The sequence below is a fragment of the Mauremys mutica genome, chromosome 11, assembly GCF_020497125.1.
Source record: "Mauremys mutica isolate MM-2020 ecotype Southern chromosome 11, ASM2049712v1, whole genome shotgun sequence".
NCBI lineage: Eukaryota > Metazoa > Chordata > Testudines > Geoemydidae > Mauremys > Mauremys mutica.
This window is the reverse complement of record NC_059082.1, coordinates 31,891,075-31,916,064: the sequence shown is the minus strand read 5'-3', so window position 1 is coordinate 31,916,064 and position 24,990 is coordinate 31,891,075.

Here is a 24,990-nt window from a genome sequence, read left to right as displayed (position 1 = left end):
GCAGGATCACACTCTTTATAAGGTACATTATATTGTATTCTTTATAGTTAATTCCCATGTGTGCTGCACCTTCTATGCAGAGTAAGTTAGAATTTGTGCGTATAGGAAGGAGGTCAGGATTGCTCATATTTGTCTCTAGAGTCTAAACTAATGAGAAATCAAACCTGGATCCCTTGACCCCATCTTCTGTTTTGAAACTTTCCTTATTGGGGACTGAATATCAGCCCCCATCAACTGTAGCAAGCTGTATTTTCTCCTTTACAACACTGCATATTGCCAGATCCATTGTTTCTTGCTTATTTGTTCCTTTTCATTATTTGCTTGTTTTGCAACTGAAATGAGTGATGGGTTATTAGGGCCTCAAACTGTCTGGAAGTTCAGTTTGAATGGGCAGCTGAAAATACAGGTGATTCTTAATGTAACATGAAAATAGCCTTTGCATGGTATTTTAATGCTTCTGTTTCCGGTTTTGACCAGACAACACAAATGCTTGCAAATCTGGGGGAAATAAATTACCAGATTTTTTTTTTAACCTCAGAGTTCAGATATAATTACTGACTTGGATTAAAAATTTGGACTGGCTTTAATTTTATTTTAAATGGTTAATCTTGTCCCTATGGACATTTTCTGGGATTTGTAGATTTGATCACTCTGAAATAAAATAGAATCATGACACTGGAGGCTTTAACTACCTCCTAATTAGCAGGAAGAACCGCTTCTCCTTCAATTAAACTAGTTAATATTAAAGTTACTGTTTATCTTACTTGATCATCTCACTGTATTCCAAGTCATTGGTGGATGGAGGACTTTGCCTTTGTTCAAAACTGTATACATCCTTGCAGTGTCCAAAACTACAGAAACGAATGTCTGCTGATTTCCAGCAGTGTTCTGCAGAGCCCATTACCCTGAGGCTGTTCTCTACAACATACTAGACTTCACCATCCTGATTATCCAAACAGGGCCATCTGGTTGCTGCTCAGATAGCTTTCTGAGAGAAGAACCTCAAATCTTGTCCCCAACCAACTTCCATGAAATGTGCAAGAGTTCCAAAAGGAAGGAATAATTATTCAACCAGTTATGGGTGCAAGAAACAGAGCTGTTCAGTGGTGGAATAGAACTGCTAATATTCTTTTGCTTTGCTTTGCTTTGCTTTACTTTGCTATTCTACGAAATGCAGTGTGCAAAGCTGTTAATGGGCAGCCAGACTTTTACAGATGTCAAAATGAGTCACACTGCATCCCAGATGAGTAGTGACAGAAATTTGTTAAAGTGTAACTGTTGTTCAGTGGTGTGAAATAATAAATTCCTTGTTTTAGTCCCATTCTTGGGAGACAGGACACCCATTCTTGGGTGACCGTGATCCAAAACTCCACCACTTATGGCAGTTCCAGGGCTTATCTACACATGGCACTCAGGAAAACTCACCCAAAATAACTGAATGTGTGAATTTTAAAGTGGATTAGTTAACCCACATTAAACCCCTTTGTGGATGCTGTTATTCAGATTAAAGATTAAAGTGACCTTAATTTGGTTTAGTTTAGTTCACTTTGGAAACTGAATTACAGCAACTTAAATTTTAAATAAAATCCTGTTTGGACACTCTTAATGTGGTTTAACCAATGCAGGGGTTCTCAAACTTCATTGCACTGTGACCCCATTCTTACACAAATTACTACATGAGCCCAGGAGTGGGGACTGAAGCTGAGCTCGCCCAAGCCCCACTGGCTCAGGTGGGGGGAGGGGGGATGACAAAGCCCGAGCCCCATCACCCTGTGCAGGTGGGCCAAAGTTGAAACCCAAGGGTTTCAGCCCCTGGCAGAGGGCATGTAACATGAGCCCTGCCGCCCAGAGCTATAGCCCTCGGGCGGTGTTGCTTGGGCTTCAGCCCCGGGTCCCAGCAAATCTAATGCCAGCCCTGGTGACCCCATTAAAAGGGAGTCACAACCCATTTTGGGGTCCTGACCCACAATTTGAGAACTGCTGAACTAATGCACTTTATACATTAATTTGAATTAACTTTCCTGAGTGTCTCTGTGGAGACAAGCTCTTAGCAGGGAGGTCAGAGATCAAAATACAAAAAATGGTTGTGGGCTAAAGGATCCATAGGGCACAGTGGATTCAGTCTCATTTATGCTGAAGTCAGTGGAGTTAGGCTCATTTACACTAGCTCAGGATTATAATGTCTACATTAGTGGGTATCTCTGGGCAAAGCTTGGTCTGAATCTTCACAGGAGAGATGTCAGTGATGTTTTATTTCTTACCCCTCTTGAAATCACTGGTGAACTGTTGCAAGAAGCTACTAGTGTAACACAAATCTTCAGAGCCTTCGTTCAATTTATTTCACTCCCCTGTGTCAGAGATTCCGAGTGACAGTTGCTCTATACCATTCTGGTAGGGTTGCCAACTTTCTAATCGCATACAAAACTGAACACCCTAGCCCCGCCCCTTCCCTGAGGCCCCATTAGCCGGGAATCGGCCAATGGGAGTGCAGAGCCAGTGCTTGGAGTGGTGGCAGTGCACAGAGCCCCATGGTCCCCCTGCCTAGGAGCTGGACCGGCTGGCCGCTTCCGGGGTGCAGCGCAGTGCCAGGACAAGTAGGGACTAGCCTATCTTAGCCCCGCAGCACTGCCGACCGGATTTTTAATGGCCCAGTCAGCAGTGCAGACGGGAGCCACCAGGGTCCCTTTTTGACCGGGCGTTCCGGTCGACAACTGGACAGCTGGCAACCCTACGTTCAGGGCTTTCTTCAGTAAGTTAGGTGTCTGTGATTTGGGCTGGGCACGACAATATTTCAGTTGGCGCACTCCTAATCATCACGTTCAGTTGAGTGACTGCGGAGAATTGTGCTCTATTGTACATTTGTAGAGTATGGCCTACTGTAGGCAAGTAGCTGAGAACTTGTTTCACAAGGTTTCTAACAGATTCAAAAAGGGTTGATCTGCAGGGTTGAAAATGAGAAACAAACCTTTACAAAATCACAATTGATGAGAAATCTTCTTTTTTAGCATTACGTTAATAATGCCTTTGAAACATAGGTTCCTGCACCTTCGTTTTTCCTTTGTGTGCTCTCCCTCCCCCTATGGGGAGGCATTCACCTCAGTTGGTTTATATAACTGTGACTTGACACTGCAGCCAACTTACCAGTAGCATCAAAGTTCAGCTTATTGAACTGTAGCGAAGTGTGAATTCTCCTCAGTACACTTGCAGTGGTGCTAACTGCTTGAAGAAGCACAGCTAGAGGATAAATAGATGACTTAGTGTTACAGAGCAGCTACATTTAATGCTCTAAGCTGTCGGTTACTGACTTCATGCCGTTTGGAGTATTGGTAAACATGCTGAGCAGAGTACAGCATCTGATCAGTAAAATGAATGGCCCTGCTTTGCCAGACTGCATTTAGCCCTTGCCACTATAACTTGGGGTTACTGTACTCAGTATTCATCTCATGGAAGCAGCAGACTCTCTTCTAACAATAAATAGTCAACAGTATGTGGCCACATAGTGACTAAATTGCAGTGTGGGTTTTTTTCAAAGCCCTAAACCTTAAACTCCAAAGTTGTTCAGTTCAGCCTCATTCAACCTCATTGTTCTGAGCAGAAAATGGAGTTGAGCAGGCAGGACTGTGGCACAGAGATGAATGGTTTGGATTTAAAAGGCATTTTAATAACCATGCACTTTTATTGGGTAATACGGTATTTGATATTAACTAATACGATTAATCTTTATATTGTTTCTAAAAGAAACATGGTGGTTGTAACTAAGGCCTTGTCTACACTACAAGACTATTTCGAATCTACTTAAGTCGAATTTGTGGATTCGACCTTATGAAGTCGAATTTGTGTATCCACAGTAAATACACTAATTCGAATTTCTGAGTCCACAGTAACGGGGCTGGCGTCGACTTTGGAAGCGGTGCACTGTGGGAAGCTATCCCACAGTTCCCGCAGTCCCCGCTGCCCATTGGAATGCTGGGTAGAGCTCCCAATGCCTCCTGGGGGAAAAATGTGTCGAGGGTGCTTTTGGGTAACTGTTGTCATTGAACCGTCAATCACACCCTCCCTCCCTGAAAGCTCCAGCGGGAAAACTGTTCGCCCCCTTCTCTGGTCGGTTACAGCGCGTACGCCACAGCACTGCGAGCATGGAGCCCGCTGCGATCATCGCTGCACTTATGGCCGTTGTCAACTCCTCGCACCTTATCGTCCACCTCTTCCACAGTCAGCTGCTGAGAAATCGGGCGAGGAGGCTCCGGCAGCGCGGTGAGGACAGGAATTCACAGAGTGGCGCAGACCTCTCACAAAGCAGGGTACGCCGCGCCGTGGAGATCATGGTGGCAATGGGTCAAGTTCATGGTGTGGAACGGCGATTCTGGGCCCGGGAAACAAGCACGGACTGGTGGGACCGCATAGTGCTGCAGGTCTGGGATGAATCACAGTGGCTGCGAAACTTCAGGATGCGTAAGGGCATTTTCCTTGAACTCTGTGACTTGCTGTCCCCTGCCCTGAAGCGCCAGGACACCCGGATGCGAGCAGCCCTGAGTGTGCAGAAGCGAGTGGCCATAGCCCTCTGGAAACTTGCAACGCCAGACAGCTACCGGTCAGTAGCGAACCACTTTGGCGTGGGCAAATCTACCGTGGCGGTTGCTGTGATTGAAGTAGCCCACGCAATCGTTGAGCAACTTCTCTCAAAGGTAGTGACTCTCGGAAACGTCCAGGACATCATAGATGGCTTCGCCGCGATGGGATTCCCAAACTGCGGTGGGGCTATAGATGGGACTCACATCCCTATCCTGGCACCAGCCCACCAGGCCAGCGAGTACATTAACCGAAAGGGCTACTTTTCAATGGTGCTGCAAGCACTGGTAGACCATAGGGAACGTTTTACCAACATCTTCGTTGGGTGGGCGGGCAAGGTTCATGACGCGCGTGTGTTCAGGAACTCTGGTCTGTTTAAACGCCTCCAGGCAGGTACTTTCTTCCCGGACCACAAAATAACGGTTGGGGATGTGCAGATGCCTACAGTGATCCTCGGGGACCTAGCCTACCCGCTAATGCCCTGGCTCATGAAGCCCTATACAGGCGCCTTGGACAGAGAGAAGGAACTCTTCAACTACCGGCTGAGCAAGTGCAGAATGGTGGTGGAGTGTGCTTTCGGACGTCTCAAGGGGAGATGGCGGAGCTTACTGACTCGCTCGGACATCAGCGAAAAGAATATCCCCGTAGTTATTGCTGCTTGCTGTGTGCTACACAATCTCTGTGAGAGCAAGGGCGAGACCTTTTTGTCCAGATGGGAGGTTGAGGCAAATCGCCTGGCTGCAGTTTACGCTCAGCCAGACACCCGTGCCGAGAGAATATCCCAGCGGGAAGCGCTGTGTATCCGGGAGGCTTTGAAAGCAAGTTTCCTCAGAGAGCAGGGTAACCTATGACTCTCCACTTGCTTTCAAGAGAAACTGACCCTGGGCCTGTGTCTGTATGTGTCGATTTCGATCTGCGGTTACATACCCCGTTCTCCAAGTTTCCCCCACTTCCAAAGCATGTTTTAAAGCAAATTAATTGTAACACTCATTATTAATAAATCTTTGTTTTACTTTGCATTTCTGTTCAGGTGTTGAAACATGGACGCATACTGTGCTGGGCACGGTGTGCACTGATGTACAGACCGCTTGTTCCATAGAGGAATGACATCCTCCTGCTCCTACATAGGTCTCTGGGGTGGGGGACGGTTGCAAGTGGTTGTGCATGAAGGGGAGGGTTTGCAGGAAGGGGTGGGTTTGCAGGAAGGGGCGAGTGGTGCCTTCTTTGGATAGGGGTTTGGATGACGGCAGTGGACTGCGGGTTTGGGCGTAGGAAGGGTGAGGGGTGTGGGGGAAGGGTGAGTATCTGTCCGTGGATGAGGGCTCTTGTTGGGGCTCAGGGCAGCGGAGAGGCTCGTTGCTACGGTGGAAGTGCATGGTAAGGGCAGCGTGCCTTAACATTAAGGGGGTGGCAGGCGCTAGGACCCTGGACAAGCATACACATCACAGAATGACCCGGGGCAGCATACACCACACAGAGTGACCCTGGTGCCTACTGACTGCAGTGTGTGTGTGCCCTGCAGTTGATCATGCCCCCAAGTCTGTACCCTGGTAATGTAAGCTATACCGTGCAATTATAAATCCCCTCCCCCCCCCCCCTACACAAAAAAATCCTCTGACACGAAAGACGTGACCGAAACAGTGAATAACAGCAAACAGCTTTTAATAATCTAATACACAGTGGGGGGATGAAACTTGGATTTGGGACTGGGTGAGCCTGTAAGGGAAGCACTTCTACAAATTTATAGCGTGAGAGGTGTGTGGTACATTAGCGCTATGCAGTGGTGCAGTGACAGTTCTCACGGCCCCTACCGCCCCTCCGTCTTGTACTTTTGGGTGGGGGGGGCAGGACTTCTTGGCGGGGGAGGGCGGTTGCAGATACACTGCAGGGGGGCTCTGTTCTCCTGCCTGCGGTCCTGCAGAACATCAACAAGGCGCCGGAGCGTGTCCGTTTGCTCCCTCATTAGCCCAAGCAGCGTTTGAGTCGCCTGCTGGTCTTCCTGCCGCCACCTATCCTCCCGTTCGATGTGTGTGCGATGCTGTTGACATAGGGTCTCCCTCCACTGTCTCTGCTCTGCCGCCTCGGCTCTGGAGCAGGCCATCAGTTCCGCGAACATCTCGTCCCTAGTCTTTTTCTTTCGCCGCCTAATCTGCACCAGCCTCTGCGAGGGGGATGCCGGGGCAGTCCGGGAAAGAGCCGAAGCTGTGTGATGGGAAAAGTAAGTGATTTCCTTGAACAGATACATGTTTGCGAACAGTGAACACAGTCTAGTCAGTTTCTCTGAACAAGACCATACAGGGCAACAAGTCTCACGAGATCTCAGGACAAGTTCGAGATTTCGGAATACGCTCTCATTGGCTGCGGCATTGCACAGGAGAGCGGACAAGTGGGGAGAGACAGCTGAATCCGTCTAGCAGACAGTCCTGGTAAGCCTTACAGTACATTCTGCTTATCAGTTAATGGATAGCTGTGCCCTCCCGCTAAAGGCAATCTGGAAATCATATACTCTGACCCTTTTCCAGCCACTCCCGCCAGTGCACGGGAAAGATCAATGTATGCTTTTCCTATGTGGCCTACAACACGTGGCTGTTAAGCGAGGGTCATTGTTATGCAAAGTAAAAGTCAACCATTCACAACAGTAACAATACACTAATTGCCCTAATTAGATGCAGCATTTCATGAACGAGATCACCCTGAGGCGGGTCCCTCGGAGTCACAAAGAGCGGATGCTAAGGGAAGCCCTGCAGAGACCAGGACCATATGCGGCCATGCTTGTGGAGGCGATGATTCCCATCTACATAAGGATGTCCTGGCGCGGAAGAGTGTGCTTCCACGGAGCACCCAACAAGGCACCTCTCCCCAGGAACCTCCTGCGGAGGCTTTTCGAGGACCTCTATGAGACCTTTGTTGAATTGTCCCTGGAGGATTATTGTTCAATCCCTATATGTGTGGACCTACTTTACATATAGTTTTTCATTGAAAATTTTATATATAGTATTTCTATTTTTTTATACCTGTTTTATAAAAAATAAATGTTTACATGTTTCTAGCACTTACCACCTGATCCTTCCCCTGATTCAGAGTCCGGGTTAACGGCCGGGGAGGGTTGGTAGGGGATCTCTGTGAGGGTGATGAAGAGATCCTGGCTCTCAGGGAAAGCGGTATTGTGTTCGCTGTCGCCTGCGCCGTCCTCCACAGACCCTTCCTCATCTTCCCCATCGGCGAACATCGAGGAGGAACTGTCCAGGTTCACTATGCCATCCACTGAGTCCACGGTCACTGGTGGGGCAGTGGTGGCAGACCCACCTAGAATGGCATGCAGTGCCTCGTAGAAGCGGCATGTCTGGGGCTGGGCTCCGGAGCGTCCGTTTGCCGCTCTGACTTTTTGGTAGCCTTGTCTCAGGTCCTTGATTTTCACGCGGCACTGCATTGCATCCCGGCTGTATCCTTTCTCTATCATTGCTTTGGAGACCTTCTCGAAGGTCTTTGCATTCCGCTTGTTGGAGCGCAGCTCCGACAGCACAGACTCCTTGCCCCACACACCGATCAGATCCAGGACTTCCTGGTCTGTCCATGCTGGGGACCTCTTTCTATTCTTGGATTGGCCGGACTCCTCTGCTGGAGAGCTCTGCATCGTTGCAGGTGCTGTGGAGCTCGCCCCGATGTCCAGCCAGGACGTCAGATTCAAAGTGCCCAGACAGGAAAAGGAATTCAAATTTTCCCGGGTCATTTCCTGTGTGGCTGGTCAGAGAATCCAAGCTCGGACTGCTGTCCAGAGCGTCAACAGAGTGGTGCACTGTGGGATAGCTCCCGGAGCTACTAAGTTCAATTTGCATCCACACCTAGCCTAATTCGAGCTAGCCATGTCGAATTTAGCGTTACTCCACCTGTCGGGGTGGAGTACCGAATTCGAACTAAAGAGCCCTCTAGTTCGAATTAAATGGCTTCCTGGTGTGGACGGTTGAGCGGTTAGTTCGAATTAACGCTGCTAAATTCGATTTAAAGTCCTAGTGTAGACCAGGCCTAAGACATAGATGCATTTTTTTTCTTTAAGAAAAATCTGAGATCCAGCAAATAAAGATGTTAACAATTCTACTTAAAGGAAAATTTATCCTGAAGATAGCAGTATTTTCCTCATCTTACTTGTGACATGTTCTTGGAGGCAGTGGCAAGTATCCTTCTGAAGCAGAGGACTTACAAGCCTGGAGATCTGGTTCTAGTCCTGTTTTGCTCACAGATGTTCTTGGGTGGGGCACTTAACTTCTCTGTACCTTGCTTTGTCTATGTGTAACATTATGGCACAATTATATTTTCCTGTTTCACATTTCTAGTCACGTGAGGTTTCTTAAAACACCACAATTTTAATATACATAACTTAAATATTAGGTTTAAACTACTGGACGATGCCAGTCTAAATAGAAAATATTTCAGTTAACAGGAAAAACAAGATGTTTTTAATGCACATAGGTGAAAGGTAAATGGATGCGTGTGTCCATGTGCCATGTTGGAAGGTTCTTTTTTTTCCAGTACGAAGCTTACACTCAGGGACTTGAATTAATTCATATGGGCTTAAAAGCCAAGTTATACCCTGGTACTAGGCAACTGTAACAGATGAAATCAAATCCAGAAAGAAAATAACAAACATCTAATAGAGTCCAAATGAAAGGCTTTGCTCATTTTAAAGAAAAAAAACGTTCAGATATTCGGTAATCCAGCCACAGAAGTTGGAGTCATGACTCAGACTCACAGCAATACCAAAATTAATATGTGACAGTTTTACTTCTGTGTAAGAGATGGGATTCACTCAAGCATATAACAATTACATATAGAAATACCACTATTATGTTTGTGCTTTTTTTGTCTGTTTTATGTTCACAATTTTCTGTACAGTGCGTTAAACATCAGGAAAATTCAGAGATGAAATCTGGCCATCTTGAATGTGTCCTGCATCTCTGCTGTCTTGCACCTTATGATAATCCTTTATCCCGGCACAAAGTGAATGTATAATGATGGCCACCTGATAGCATTTACTATTCATTTTACTCAGGTAGAAATTACTATACATGGTGCAAAGCAGTGGAAAAATCAGAGCATGTGAGTTTTGTATTTGAAACAAAGAATCCTGTGGCACCTTATAGACTAACAGACGTTTTGCAGCATGAGCTTTCGTGGGTGAATACCCACTTCTTCAGATGCAAGAAGTGGGTATTCACCCACGAAAGCTCATGCTGCAAAACGTCTGTTAGTCTATAAGGTGCCACAGGATTCTTTGCTGCTTTTACAGATCCAGACTAACACGGCTACCCCTCTGATACTTGTATTTGAAAGTGGCTGAGATTGTTTGGGTGAGAGTTCTGATCCTAACAAGTGCTGGGTGATCTGAAGGGGCCTGATCCTGTGAGCAGCTGAGCATCTTCAACTCCCAAAAATTTCCCTGCGGGTTTAGGAACACCCAGACCTTGCAGGATAAGTAGGGCCCTACCAAATTCACAGTCCATTTTGGTCAATTTCACAATCATGGAATTTTAAAAATAATAAATGTAATGATTTTGGCTATTTAAATCTGAAATTTTACAGTGTTGTAATTCTAGGGGTCCTAACCCAAAAATAAGTTGGGGGGCAGAGGGTTATTGTAGGGGGGGTTGCAGTACTGCTATCCTTACTTCTGCATTGCTGCTGGTGGCGGCTGCCTTCAGAGCTGGGCAGCTCAAGAGCGGCTGCAGCTGGCCGGGAGCTCAGCTCTGAAGGTAGGGTGACCAGATGAGATGAAGAAAATATCGGGACAAATTGCGTCCCGACCAAAGATCAGTCGGGACGTGGGACAACCATCCAAATATCAGGATGTCACCCTATCTGAAGGCAGAGCCACCCCCAGCAGCAATGCAGAAATAAGGGTGGCATGGTGTGGTGTGGTACTGCCACCCTTATCTGTGCACTGTTGCTGGCGGGGTGCTGCCTTCAGAACTGGTGCCTGGTCAACAGTTGCTGCTCTCCAGCCATCCAGCTCTGAAGGCAGCGCAGAAATAAGAGTGGCAATACTTCGACCCCCTAAAATAACCTTGTGACCCCCTGCAACTCCTTTTGGGGTCAGGACCCCAGTTTGAGAAACGCTGGTCTCCCCATGAAATCTGTACAGTGTAGGGCAAAAGCACACAAGACCAGATTTCACAGGGGGAGACCATATTTCACGATCCGTGATGCATTTTTCATGGCCGTGAATTTGGTAGGGCGTTAAGAATAAAGTACAAACGTAGGATATAAGATTCAATCTGGAAAAAGCCCCAAATATTTGGATATTGACCCAGAGAATTTGGACCTGCCAGGCTGAGCTGTAAATCTCACAAGAATAGGCTTTTTCAGAAAATTTTCAGTACCTCCTGCTTCTGGTCATACTAGAAGTGCTGTGGAACAAAGATCCCCTTAGTGAGGTTCTGTTGTGCTTCTTACTTCCCACCTGGATGCCGGCAAAAACGATGCATTTTCAACAACATCTTTTTTTTTTACCCTCAAATAAAGGTACTCCTCAGGGTTGGTTAAAATTTTTAGTGACTGTGAATGTGCAACCTTTTTACTGTCGGCGGGTCTTCCCTCGTCCTTCTGTAACACGTATGCTTGGGCACTCTTTGGTATACACTGCTGCACCCAGGGGACCATGCACGTGTCTAGAAGCACGATGGGGATGTGTATGTCATATAGCAGGGATGGCTGAATTTACTGACCCTCCGAGCTACATACAACAGGCTTCAGAAGTTTGGGAGATGGAGCAAACATGCGGAAGCTCAGGGCTTCAGCCCCACGGGAGGCGCCTGACGTGGCTCAGGGTTGCAGCCCTGCTCCTGCTGAAGCCCCAAGCTCCAGCAGGTGCACTCTGCTGGGCAGAAACCCCGAGACATCCCTTTCCACTGGGCAGAAGTCTCAACTCCACCACCCCATTGCAAGGCAGAGGTTCTGCGCTCACTCCCCCGCCCCCCCCACCGATCCCAGTTTGGTAGGTGGAGAATGGGGGTGGGCTCTGCGAGCTGCACTTTAACAATAAAAGAGCCACATGTGACTCGCAAGCCACAGTTTGGCAACCTCTGTCATATAGCATTAAACACTAGGAATTCGGGAGTAGAAGGATTTCCTTATCCAGGAAACAGACTACCTTATCCAGACTCCCCTGCTCTGATCTCTGAAGTGGAAGGAAAGATGTCTACCATTGAGTCCAGTCCTGTGCCATGTGCCCAAGTGGAGGATGGGACCCAGAACATGTGCAGAAGTGAGGTTAATTCAATGCACGGGAACGGCATAGGCATTCTTTTCTTTAGGGCAGTGATGAGTGGCACCATGTTCTTTAGGAAAGCATGCTATCATTTGAAGGGCAGCGAGGGCTCTATTTCTTAAGATGTTTTTGTAAGAAATCTTGTGCAGCTTTACCCAAAGTGACTACCAGCTTCGTCCTTCTAAGCAGCTTGTGGATTAGTGCTATCAGCCAAGAGGTTTTATGCTGAAAGGTTACCTAATTTGTTGGCCTTTTAATCTTTCTCTTTTTCTCTAAATTGCACTTACTGGTGCCCACTATCGACTCCTCTTGCCTTCTGTGGCTGATTGCAGCAGCTTGTGGTAGGCAAGGAGATTTACCACTCCTGTCTCAGCAGAGCTAAGCTAGTGTAACACGCCAGATCCTCTTGAGACAAGAAATGTGTCTGATAGGTTTTAGCATCTGTGTCCCATCAGGTGAGCTTCTGATCCCCTTTGCCATTTCTTCTTTTAAAGGAATGCACTGCAAGCGGTGAAACTGCTAATGTCCTAAGATATTACATATGTTGAATGCTCTGACAGGGCCAAGGTGAAAATCAGTAGTCTGTTGCAGTGCAATGGAGAAGATGACATCTAAGTTTGCAAAGGTGTAGACTACAGACTCCTAGGCATGGCGCAGAGATGCACCCCTGCTAGGGTGACCAGATGTCCCGATTTTATCGGGACTGTCCCGATATTTGCTTGTTTGTCCCGCGTCCCGACCAATGTTAGGTCGGGACACTGGACAAACAAGCAAAGGCTCCGGAGCCCGAAGGGCTCGCGCCCTCCCCTGCCCCGACTCCGCCCCCTCCTTCCCCCATTGGATCCTTCCCCAAATCCTCGCCCCCATCCCCGCCCCCTCACTGCCCCATTGTCTCCCTCCCCAAATCCCCGCCTTTTTCCAAGCATGCCATGCCCAGGAGACTCAGGGGAGTGCGGGGCCGGGGTGAGTGTGAGTCTGGCCTGGCCCCGAGCAGGCAGGACTCAGGCGCGGTACCTGGAGGGAGAGTAGGGGGGCGGCCCGTGGGGCTAGGTGGCGGCTGTTCTCCCCACCTGGGCAGGGGACTCGGGAGCAGCCGCTGCTGCAGCTCCCACTGCTGCGGGGGGAGGAAGTGGCCAAGCACGTGGCGCTCGGCGGCTGCGGCTTTGGTGCCCGGGCCCGAACCCCCCGAGCCCGGGCCTGCTGCGGGGCAGCACGCACACTACGCTCAGCCCCTGGCCAGTCGCGTCTGGGCTGGCTGCCCAGCTGGTGCAATCCCGTGGCGGAGGCATCGGCAGCCCAGTCCCGTTCGTTCCCCTGCAGGACCCGAGCGGGATGCGGGGGGCTGGGGCCTGCTGCCCCCACTCCGAGGCCGCCCGCAGGATTGCACCAGCTGGGCAGCCAGCCCAGACGCGAGTGGCCAGGGGCTGGGTATGCGCAGCGTGCGCGCTGGGTCCCCGCAGCAGGCCCGGGCTCGGGGGGGTTCGTGGGCGCCAGAGCCGCAGCTGCCGAGCTTGGCCAGCGGCCGCTTCCTCCCCCCGCGGCAGTGGGAGCTGCAGCAGCGGCTGCTGCAGCAGCGGCTGCTCCCGAGTCCTGCTGCCCAGGTGGGGAGAACAGCCGCTGCCTGGCCCCGCAGGCCACTCCCTACTCTCCCTACAGGTACCGCGCCTGAGTCCTGCCTGCTCGGGGCCAGGCTGGACTCACACTCACCCCGGCCCCGCGCTCCCCTGAGTCTCCCGGGCCTCCCTCCAGCGCTTGCGGAGGGAGGAGGAATCGGGGGTGGGGGATTTATTTTTTTTTTGCTCTGCCGCCATTTTTTCCCCCTCTGCCCCCGCCCCGCCCCGCCCCTCCGCGTCCCGATATTTGACCTGGGTGATCTGGTCACCCTAACCCCTGCACTCCAACACGGGAAAGCAATACTGTGTAGCTTTGGAAAGTCCTACCCTCTTTCACCTGATTCTGCCTCCACAAAATCCCAGGGGAGGCAAAACATGGAGATGGTTTTGCTAGTCTGCTGCGAATTTTATGGGGCAGAAGTTTGTGTCTAAAGCATTACACTTAATATGATTTTAATTTCCATCTCTGCTAATTTATCCTGATGTCACTCATAGTACAATGGCAAAATGCAGGCCTTTGTCTGCCACCAGGTATCTGCATAAACTGCATTACAAAGTTAGATTCAACTCTGCTGAATCAGAGACCTGTCCTACATTTCTTACTCAAGCAGTGTTGCCAGCAAAGTCCAAAGGAAATTTTACCTGAATAAAGGCTGCAAGATCGAGCCCATAATGAGTGATAAAAGAAGAGTCGATGAAGAGACACTTCTGTGTGCTTGGGACAGTGTAGGTTTTCTGTGTGAATTTGGAAAACAACGCTTTCTTGGGAAAAGTTCCATGTATAATAGCATAATCCTCTTTGTTACAGAAACTTCATCACACACCTAAATTAACAAGCTTGTGTTAGCTAAGCTATAAAACAGATAAAAAATCCTTGAAAAATATAGGTCTGCTTTTATTAACTGTATTGATCTCTGGATTACCCTTGTTCCCACAAAATTCAGTTCTTGATAATTGTTTCTTATTGAAGGAACAAACGCTGGTGATATCCATCAATACAGCTTTGCGGCATAGTATGTTTGTGTTGGACTTCTCTTGCTTGAGGCTATACTTGAGTTTTAAGTCAATAGTCTACACAACCGAATCTTGTATTGACTATTGGATTTAACTCAAGTCAATTTATTTTTCTGGGCTCCATATTCAAGGATGTATGAGAGTAACGTGACACTCCAGGTGTGCTTTTGTTCGGCTGCATTAACCCATTTGTACTGTTGTGATACTTTTTAAGCCATTCTAATAAAATATGTGCATTGCTGGTAGAGATTATTGGTATATTTATATGTCCTGTTGTGCACATGAGATTGCAATTTGATTCCTGCTACTCCAAAATGCTTTAGAGAAGCCACTGGTAGAGGTAAGTCTCTGGACTTTGATGCAGCAAGGTAGTTTCACTACTCTCCCTTTCCCTCGTCTGCTCTGCAGGCTGAAGATATTTAAAAGAAAAGTGTGCACACCAAGGTTGTTATACCCTAGGAGACAGGCTAGCAAGGCCACAGATTAGCAATAAACAAACCTCTGTATGTTGGATTTCTTTTGGCTCAGATATGGATTTTAAAAAAATCTGAAATTTCTAACCCTCTATTTTCTGCTCATGAGAATGGATGCGAATTCTGTTGCTGCCTAGATTGGAAATACTGCAAGAATAGCTCTCTCGTATGTTCAAGTTCCATGAAAATGTAATAAATTCAATAAAATAAATGAACAGACCAAAAGCCTGATCTGTTCCATGCAGGAATTTACTTCAGTGGGCTCAGCATGGGTCCATCTGCCTGAAGTCAATTGCAGGATGGGGACCAAACTTAACCTTATTCTTTTGAACCTCCCAAAAGGTTCCTGGTCAGGTTCAATCTTCTTTTTAGCTAAACTGGCTTACTTCATACCAAGCGCATATATATCCAGGATACAGTAACTTCCCCAATCCACATTCTGAGGCAAAAGAATCAAACAGAATCAAGGGAGCAAGACATAGTCACAAAATCAAATTTGGGCTTTTTATTTTTAATTGTTGCCATAATAAGCAAGCTTTGGCAGTCTGGGGAGTACCACTGAATGCACTGAAGTATGACAATTCTTCTGTGTCAGTAATTTCAAGCCTAAAGGAGATGACATCCCATGAGCACATTCGTCTATTTGTGTTTATTAAATTAAAGCCTACATGAGTCTGAAACAACATACTGTTCATTAATTGCTTTCCTCTTGGGAATATTTTTACTCTGATCCATTGGTCCATTCCTATGTTGACATAAGTGTTAGGGGGTTTTGTTTTTTCCTGTACAAATTGGAAGATAAGCAGCAGAGAATGATTTTTACGTTGGTTATATTTTTTCCAACTCTTCCTAATGTCACACCCGAACAAGTTTTATATATTTATAGAGCTAAATAAGATAATAATCAACATATAATGACATGGTCTGGAAAAAAAACTAATCTGGTCTCAGGTTCTTCCACTACAATTTGGAATATCTTATTGGACATGGAGAGGTTGGAGAGTTTCCTGTTATCATCAGTGAGCAATTTTCTCTCACAACTGAAATGATGATGATAATCATCGTCATCCTAATTACTTGTTTATTTTGCAGTAGCAGCCAAAGTCTCCCTATCAGGATCAGCGCCTCATTGTGCTAGGCTATGTACAAAGACATATGAAGATAAGAGCCATGCCTCAAAGATTATATGCTCTAAGAAGCTAAATGTCAGACAGAGAGAGAGGATACAGTCAAATTATTTTTTTTCATAATATGTAATTTTCTTCCTCTGAGAGTAATAAATATTTCAATGAGTGCAAACTATCTCCATGTGCTCCTCAAGCCTGGCTGATTTTTACAAGCATCATGGCTGAGGTGCATCTTGAGGGTAGGGTAATGGCCTTTGGAATCAGTTCATGGAGGGTATTGGATAAAGGAGGAAAGGAGGAAGCACCCTGATGTTTATGTGAATAGCTACAAACAGACAATGAGACATGGCAGTGGGACACAAGACTGAGGAAACTTGTTTGGCAAGGAAAATGGCAGCGGTGAAGGAGGAGAAAACATATTTGTAGTGGAGGATGTCAACATTATTGCCCAACGTTCTCCAGAGGTATTCAGAGGCCTGGGAGAAAAAAGCAGAGGAAGTGGACGTTGGGGTAGAGTAAGGATTGGAGTTGGAAGGGCAGACTTTGTGGTGGGAGAGAGTCAAGAAATGAGTAAGCAGAGGGGAGTGAAGTGGCCTGAGAGGGACAGAGGCTATAGTTTCAACCAGGAAAATTGGTTGAAACTATAGTAAAGAACAGAATTATCAGACACAAAAATGAACATGATATATTGGGGGAGAGTCAAAATTGCTTTTGTAAAGGGAAATCATGCCTCACTAATATATTAGAATTCTTTGAGAGTGTCAACAAGCATGTGGAAAAGGGTGATCCAGTGGATATAGTATACTTGGATTTTCAAAAAGCCTTTGATAAGGTCTCTCACCAAAGGCTCTTAAGCAAAGTAAGCAGTCATGGGATAAGTGGGAATAAGGAAGTGTTATTTACTCCTTTACATAACATAGGAACCAGTGGTCACCTAATGGAATTAATAGGCAGCAGGTTTAAGATTAACATAACGGAGGACTTCTTCACACAGCACACAGCCAACCTGTGGAACTCATTGCCAGAGGATGTTGTGAAGTCCAAAAGTATAACTGGGTTCAGAAAAGAATTAGATAAATTCATGGAGGATAGGTCCATCAATGTCTATTAGACAAGATGGTAAGGGGGACAACCCCATGCTCTGGGTGTCCCTAAACCTCTGAATGCCAGAAGCTGGGACTGGACGAGTGGTGATGGATCACTCAATAAATAGCTCTTTTCTGAAGCATCTAGCACCAGCCACTTTGGAAGACAAGATACCAGGCTAGATGGACCATTGGTCTGACCCAGTGTGGCCATCTTATGTTCTTAGAGGGGTCATGGACATCAATTGTTTTAGGTCATGGAAGTGTCAACTGCAGCTGGTCGATATTGAAGATGTGAGATGGAGAATGTGGAAACTGAGTGGTCAAAAAGTGATCAATGTATACTGAAGGTGATGTCCAGTGAGTGACTATTTTGTTGTGTGGAAGCATTGATTCAATGTTCAAGCTCCAACAAGGATGTGAGCCACTAATTGATTAGATGTGGAAATTGAAGTTGCTGAGAATAAGCATCAGTGGGATTGTAATGAGAATAAGAGCCAGGAGTGAGTCAGAGAGGAAGGAAGAGCCAACGGGTAGAAAATTAAGCCACATAAAAAGAGAGAAGAGAAGTCAGGTGATAGCTGACTTAGTTTAATCAGATTAAACAGGACTTCCTGACTGTGGTTAGTACTGGGGGAGCTCCTGGGTGTTCAAGTAAACTGGAAAAACACTGAAAGCCCATCAACATGAGTAAATGTTTCTGTTACAATGGAACTAGAAAATCTATAAAGGAGTGGAAAAAATTAGAAAAAAATGGTGACTAGTAGCATGACAATTTTGAGTCTTAATGTGACATATATCAAAAGACGTCAGTGCACTCGAGTAAAGAAATATACATTTAGACTGAAGTGTGCATTAAGAAGAGTCTAAGTATAGGATAGTCTCTAGTACTCATAAACAAGAAAATGCATAAACCTGTTGATCTGATTTCACCTGAGCTGCTACCAAAAACTCAAACTGAACTAACTCAAAACTTTTTTGAGGCATGATAAAGTTAGTTTAATTTTTGCTGCCATTGCACTTCCTGATTTTCATCAGGAGCAGAATTGAAAGTACAGAGACCCAGAAATCCACAAAAGAGTCTCCTGGTGAAAGCAGTTCAAAGAAGCATTGAAAATTTGGGATGCTCCGGATCCAAGCTGAACCTCCAACAGTATTGCCAACCCCAAACATTCAAAAGTTAATAGCTAGAATCCCTAAAATTCATTCACATTGATTTTCACTAGTTTTCTGGACTTTTTTCACCTTTTAGGGGGAAGTCACACATCCCCTCAACTTTTCCAGGATTGTATTCTGTGTGTGCATGGCACCTAGCACAGAGGGGCCTGGTCCATGACTGGGGCTTCTTAGTGATATGGTAATACCATTCAATTCAGCCTTAAATATACACAGACAAATGGAAGCCCTCCGGGTCAACCATTGAAGGATATCCTTTCCACTCACACTCTCTTATCCTGGGGGTATAAGAATCTATCATTCTAGCCCTCTGTATTCTCCTCCCTAGTTAGGCAGATAGGCAGCTACCCCACTCCCATTTTCCCTGCTTACTTTCTCATAGTCATTCCACTTGCCCCCCCATGTTTCTCACCCTTTTCCTTGTCCTCCAGTCCATCACATTCTCCCTCTCTGCCTCACCACAGTCAGCTTCCTGCTGCCCCATTCCCCTGCAGCCTCCTCAGTATGCCCCCTGCTCCCCACATTACTCTAATTTAGCTTCTTGCCCTGTTTCCCAACATTATACCTTGCCCCCCCCTCCCCCATCTCATTCTTGGCACTTCAACATTATCCTTTCCCCTGCCTGGCTGTCAAATGGCCACCAACTTCCTTCAGGGCCACTGGATCCTCACTTTCATCTATGAATTTTAAAGGGACATGCTATCAGTTTTTCTGAAGAGAGCCTGTGGCTTTAGTCCCATTAAAAGCAGTGTGAGACAGTGGCCATTTTGGATAAGAGCAAAACCTTGTGAGCTGAAGGTAGAATTTAAATTCATGAGGAGCATTAAAAAAAATCAACTATGAGATTTACAACAAAATTGTAAGAGTTGGCGACACTGTTTATATCCTTGCAGTAATTAGTTAATATAGCTGAGATCCAAAGACTTAAAAAGGCAACTATTATATACACAGTAACCAACTACACTTCTTAATGTGCTAGTGTAAACTGTAGTTAACACACAATCACAGTACATGTTAAGTAATGTCTAATTGGAGCCACTGCCATGCATACCTTGTGATACAAATTCTTCTGCTCAATCTATACATGTCCATGAGCAAGTGGAAGATTGGTAATGCGGTATATCGGGAATACACATTTTTATGAGTTGGTAAAGAAAATAAATTAAGATTCTCCAAATTGTGTTAAAGGATTGAAGATGCTTTGCGCTGGACCCGTGGCCCTGACACATACCCTTTGCACCACTCGGGCAGCATAGAGGGGCAATACAACTGCTACAACTGGGCAACTGAGGATTCTCCCAGTATGGGGGAATTCCTGGTGGCATAGAGCCAGCACAGGCCCCCGTTGTAGGGAGCACACCCATTGCTAGCTATTCTCTGGCAATCCCCAGCTTGTGTGGCCCTCATGGTGACTGTTACCAGCCCTAAGTTAAAGCATACATATGGATCCTCTAACTTGCATCAGAGGGCAACCTGCGATGGGAAGTGGAAAAAGAGGTATAATAGCAGCATAACTTCCCCAGTTCAAGTCCTGCCTGATCCAACAACTGGAGGTCTTTCTTTTGAGGATTTGCTTTTGCAGATTGTGCATAAAGGTGAGAATCAGGCGCCTCCAAACTGAGGGAGTGTTATGTCACGTGAATAAGAAAGTGAGTTCTAAGCTAAACCCTAGCCAATACCTGTTTAAAGCCTTACACGAGGCTTTAGTCAGTGAGTTACTGTTCTTTGAATGATGGAGCCTTATCTGTTCTCTACTCCTCGAGAACTTTCTAGCAGATCCTATGAGAGGTAACAAGCTTCATGTCACAAGATTCAGTGCCTGTGTATTTAAAAAGATGTACTCCTTCAACATGTTGTGGACATGGCCCAGGGTTTGTCCCTGTTGGAAGGACACTTAGTGATATATTGAACTAATAAGCTTTCCATCACTATGGCAGGTGCAAATAACTGCTCAGGGTTCAATCTGTAGAGCAAGACTGTTGAATTTCTTGAACCTCACCCAACTAATGGCAACCAGACAGGCGGTAACAGCTAACTGATAATCCCCAGACCAGTCTTGCTAAGTGATTTGTCCCTTAAAGTTTGGAACATATTTGTTATGGAGACGCTGACTCACTTTAAGGGCACCTGCAACACTGATTTGTCATCGAGAAACCTCTCAGGCTCTGCTGAAAAGAATCTGGGAGCCAGAAAACCCAGCCTGTTTCCTCTTTTAAAGTAATACTGTCTCCTGCTTTGTAACACATCCTTTTGTCTTTTGAGGTAAGGATGGCAGGCAGCTCCCTTGACTATATCTCCTTAGCTTGACACCACTTCCTATTCAGAAATTTGCAAGGTAAGATTGGCTTGCCTGTATACCTAGGTTAGTTCTGAAAATGATACATTTTATATCACTTTCTATTCTTGCTGTGGGTTAAGCCCTATAGCTACTCAGGTTTTTCTGTCGTTAATTGTTACTTAATTCTAAAATGGTTGTTTCTTTAATGCTCAATTTGCATGAAGCAATTTACAGTTAATAGTAACAATGTCTTATGTGCTATTTTTCTAAGATACTGAATTTACATGTTTGCCTGGGATTTTAATTTTTTTGCAATCTATGTACATACAATAAAAAAATAAAAAGTATGTTCTCTAGTCAAGCTTGCTATTGTGTGTTCTCATTTGGGGCAAAATTAAGAACAAAATTGTCATAAAAATTGGAGATTTCTATAAGTCCAACCCAGAAAGTTAAGATCTGGGAAAAAATGTGAGTACCCTGATCTCCAGGGCTGGTTCAGCCATTAGGGGCCTGTTGCAAAAATGAGGTCCGGTTTGGATTGTGGACTTCCCCTAAAATTCAGAGGAATTTGGATCTAGGGGTTTAGATTTGGGTTGTTTCTAATACATAGATCTGAAACCCTTGGTGCAGAATTGTCTCCTAGTGAGGTTTCTAGAAGGATGCTCATCACTGTAGTAGCTAACTGTGTAACTTACCCTATAGAAGAGGGTGGTTGCTTGAGAGAGAAAGGAACCCAACCAAGCAATCTAGTATTATACGGCCCATGTAGGAATTAATAGTACAGGTGGGAGGGAGGCACACAACGGTCTCTATTTTTATTTATTGGTATTACTGTAGCACCTAGGCACCTCAAGTGATAAATACAGCTTTTGAGAGACTTTTGCAGTCTGGTGCCCTGAACCTACAGAACCTTCTGATGTAGGTCAGCTGTGTATGGGGTCTCAGGAATGAGTGGCCAAGTTTAAAATAGGAAAAAAGAATATTTGATATGAATATATTGATGCTCCCACCCCAAGTCGCTGGTAGCATGGGGTATGTCAATAAGGCAGCTAGCAAAGATTCCCATCCAAGGTAGACAGATTCATGCAAGGGGGGTTTCAAACTAGCATGCTAAAATTAGCAGTGTAAACGTTCCTGCTCAGGCTCTTAAGCATAAGGGTTTTGGTGGGCTTGAGAGCCTGAACCTGCAGCCTGAGCTGCAATGTCCACACTGCTAATTTTAGCAGGGCTCAGGCTAGCGCGAGTCTGTCTCCCTAGGCTGAGAGGCTCGCTGCCGTGTGCCATGTAGACATACCCAAGGACTTACAGAATTAATAACAAACAATGTGGTAAAAAATAAGTTCATCTGAAAGTGTGTGTGTGAGAGAGAGATAGCTAAGAGTGTTCTTACCCCAGTGCCAGTAGTAAACTACGCTTCTACCCAATCAAAATAGGAAAAGAAAATTGGTGCTATGTCAGCATCTTGGCTGCAAATAAAACTCAAAACAGATTATAGCACATGCTAGGAATACAAACGAAGGTTAGAAATAATGCTTCAGCTGTGAATTCTTCAGGCTGTGGAAATAATAGAGCATAATTTAGTAGGAGAACTAGGGAATCAGCACACACAGGGAAAAAAAATGAAAGGAGCAAGAAAAATGCAGGGAAATGGAAATGAGAATGGGGGAAATTTGACGAGTAGTGTTTGTGGTAAATTAATGTACTTACTGTATGGAAGGACCAGAAGAGAGCTAAAGAAGAGTTGGGAACAGTCCTAGAATAAACAAGGCAGTGATTGATTTTGTAAAATGCTCAAACTGAAAGGCCTGAAGAGGATACCAAATGAACAGCAAAATCAGATTGCTAAGTATATTTGTTATGATTGAACCTAATGCAATGTAAGCAAGTGCCCATTCCTACTGTCAGTTCTCCTGGAGCAAAATTAGAAAAGCAAGATCTCATGAAATCAAGCTCACGTTTTGTCACTTATGAAATACTGTTCTCAGTCTTAGCCCATTATTTACACTAGCAAATGCGGAATTTTTATTTAACTTCTTTTTTTTCTGAGCTCTTTAATATATGAGGGATGCTCACTTCAGCGTGGGTCAGCTCACTGTTGACAGGGGTTAGTGGTGAAGCAGTGCAGGACTGATGTGCTCCTGCTCGCTGTAAGTATTCATTGTCCAAGGCAAGCACCCCTTTCTGTATGGTTGATGAGGGTGTAGCATACTGCTGCAGATGCACCTGTTGGTGCTGCAGCGGGAATGGGTACAGCACATCTTTAAACACTCTGTGGTTGGTACCTGTGCACCTTCTCCGCACACCAGCGCCTCCCCTCTGTGCCCTGAGGACTCAGGTCAGCAAGGTTCTTAAGCACATACTTAACTAAATGCACATTAGTAATCCAGCTGAAGCCAATGGAACTATACTCGTGCTTCTAGTTAGGCATGTGTCAAAGTACTTACTTTACTGGGGCCTGAAGGATGAAGCCGAACACGTTAAATGGAATGGGAGATGCCAGCCCAGACTTATGCTCCAATACATCTGTTAGTCTATAAGGTGCCACAGGACTCTGTTGCTTTTTACATGGTCTAAGACATAAAACATGTCTAGGTACTTCAGTGACCTTCATCACCTGAGCACCTGTAATCATTATCAAACTAAGCCCAGATTTTCCTGCCTTTCTGTCCCATGAGCTTTATTTGTCTCATTAATCAGAACTAAGGATGGACTAACCAGTGAGGAGTGTCAAAGAACAGGCATTGTATCCAAAGACCTCCCCTTCCTTTTCCATCCTTTCCTCCCACTAAATAGAATTGATAGCGGGGGAACCTCTAGCACTTCAATTCTAGTACAACACAGGGAAGGAATGATGGGGAAGATGACAAATTGAAAGAGAGGTGTAAATTCTGCCTTCAGATGCTGTTTTCTCTCAGCAGCCATTGTGTTAAGAGTCTGAAAGTTAGAATCAGTAAGACACCTGACGGGAACGGGGACATTCTGAACTAGGGTTCCGTGCATGAAGAGCAGAGTCTTGCAATCCATTAAACAATGAGTTACAATAAAAAGTCTAGATATCACAAAGGCAGGGGATTAATGTACACATATCCACACAGGAAACTTTGATGCTTTCAAATGCTTCCTCGTCATCTGAAAATCAGTCAGCAGGCATCGCCTACATATTTCACAGCAGTCTACATATCTGGGCATTTCAGTATGACAGTAGGAAGCCCTTTGAAATGATAGAGAGACATTTTAGTGTAGCTTGCACTCAAAGTTTTAGTATCCAGGGTTTTTTGGTTTTTTTTGCTTTATAAACTGCACTGATCAAGCCAAAGATAACTAATTCTGGAACAATTTATTAAGTTAAATGTCACAGATGAGTAAATAATGTAGCTAAGATCCCCACTGCAGTCCATATGCTAATAATTCTCCCTAGCAACAGTTATGTACTAGGGAGGCATAGGAAGTGATTTTTTCACAGATAACAATTACTAGCTGTAGTCATTGTATACACTCATTTGGCCTGTATATTTGCTACCCAGATTATTTCACAATCTTTCAAGGGGGCTTTGTTGATGATTGTTTTGGGTTTTTTTGGAGGGTGGGGTGGGAGGGGTGTTAAACTATGGAAACTTTAGCTGGCTTCTACCACTCATGGGAGAAATTCTGACCTGAATTACCACTGGGTTTAATTTTGTGTTCGGTGCTTAGTGCACAATACGAGAAATGGAAAATGCTGTCCCAGCTGCATAAGCTAAAATAAACATTAAGCAAAATATCATTTGGAAAATAGTTGGGTTTGTAGCAAACTTATATCTAGCAGTAGTTCAAATACTGGATGAAGTCAGGTGTGTAAATGTGTTTGCTGATCTCCTAATTCCATTTTGTGCCCACAACGCAATGACTCCCCAGCTTTCAGGTGCATTGGCATAACTGCATTGAGAACTTGCATAATGGCTGCCCAGGCTAGTCTGTGACGCTTATTGCTTGTATGCTAGTAGTCCTTTATGCTTTTAGTCCCTATCTTTTCTGAGCGTGAAATTTACTCAGATAGAATGTAACAAGAAAACAGAACACCCACGAATTTAAATGAGGCTCCTCTCATAAGTAAGGAAAACATGTTTTGGCCCTTAAATGAGAATTGGCATTGATCCTAGTCTGTGCAAGTAATGTGATTAGGTGACAGTTCTACTACATTGCTGGAAAACCTTTAGATGCATGTGGTAATAGGTGTCTGCCTTGATCTTCATTCCTGGGGGCTTTGATCCTGTGGTCTATCACCTTCTCTTAGTGCATGTGCATATTGCCCACTAACATCCAGGGCACGACCAGGGCTGGATTTCCCATTAGGCACAGTATGCTCATAGCATTCTAGGGGCTCCTTGCCTCTTTAAAACTGTATGCAACAGAAA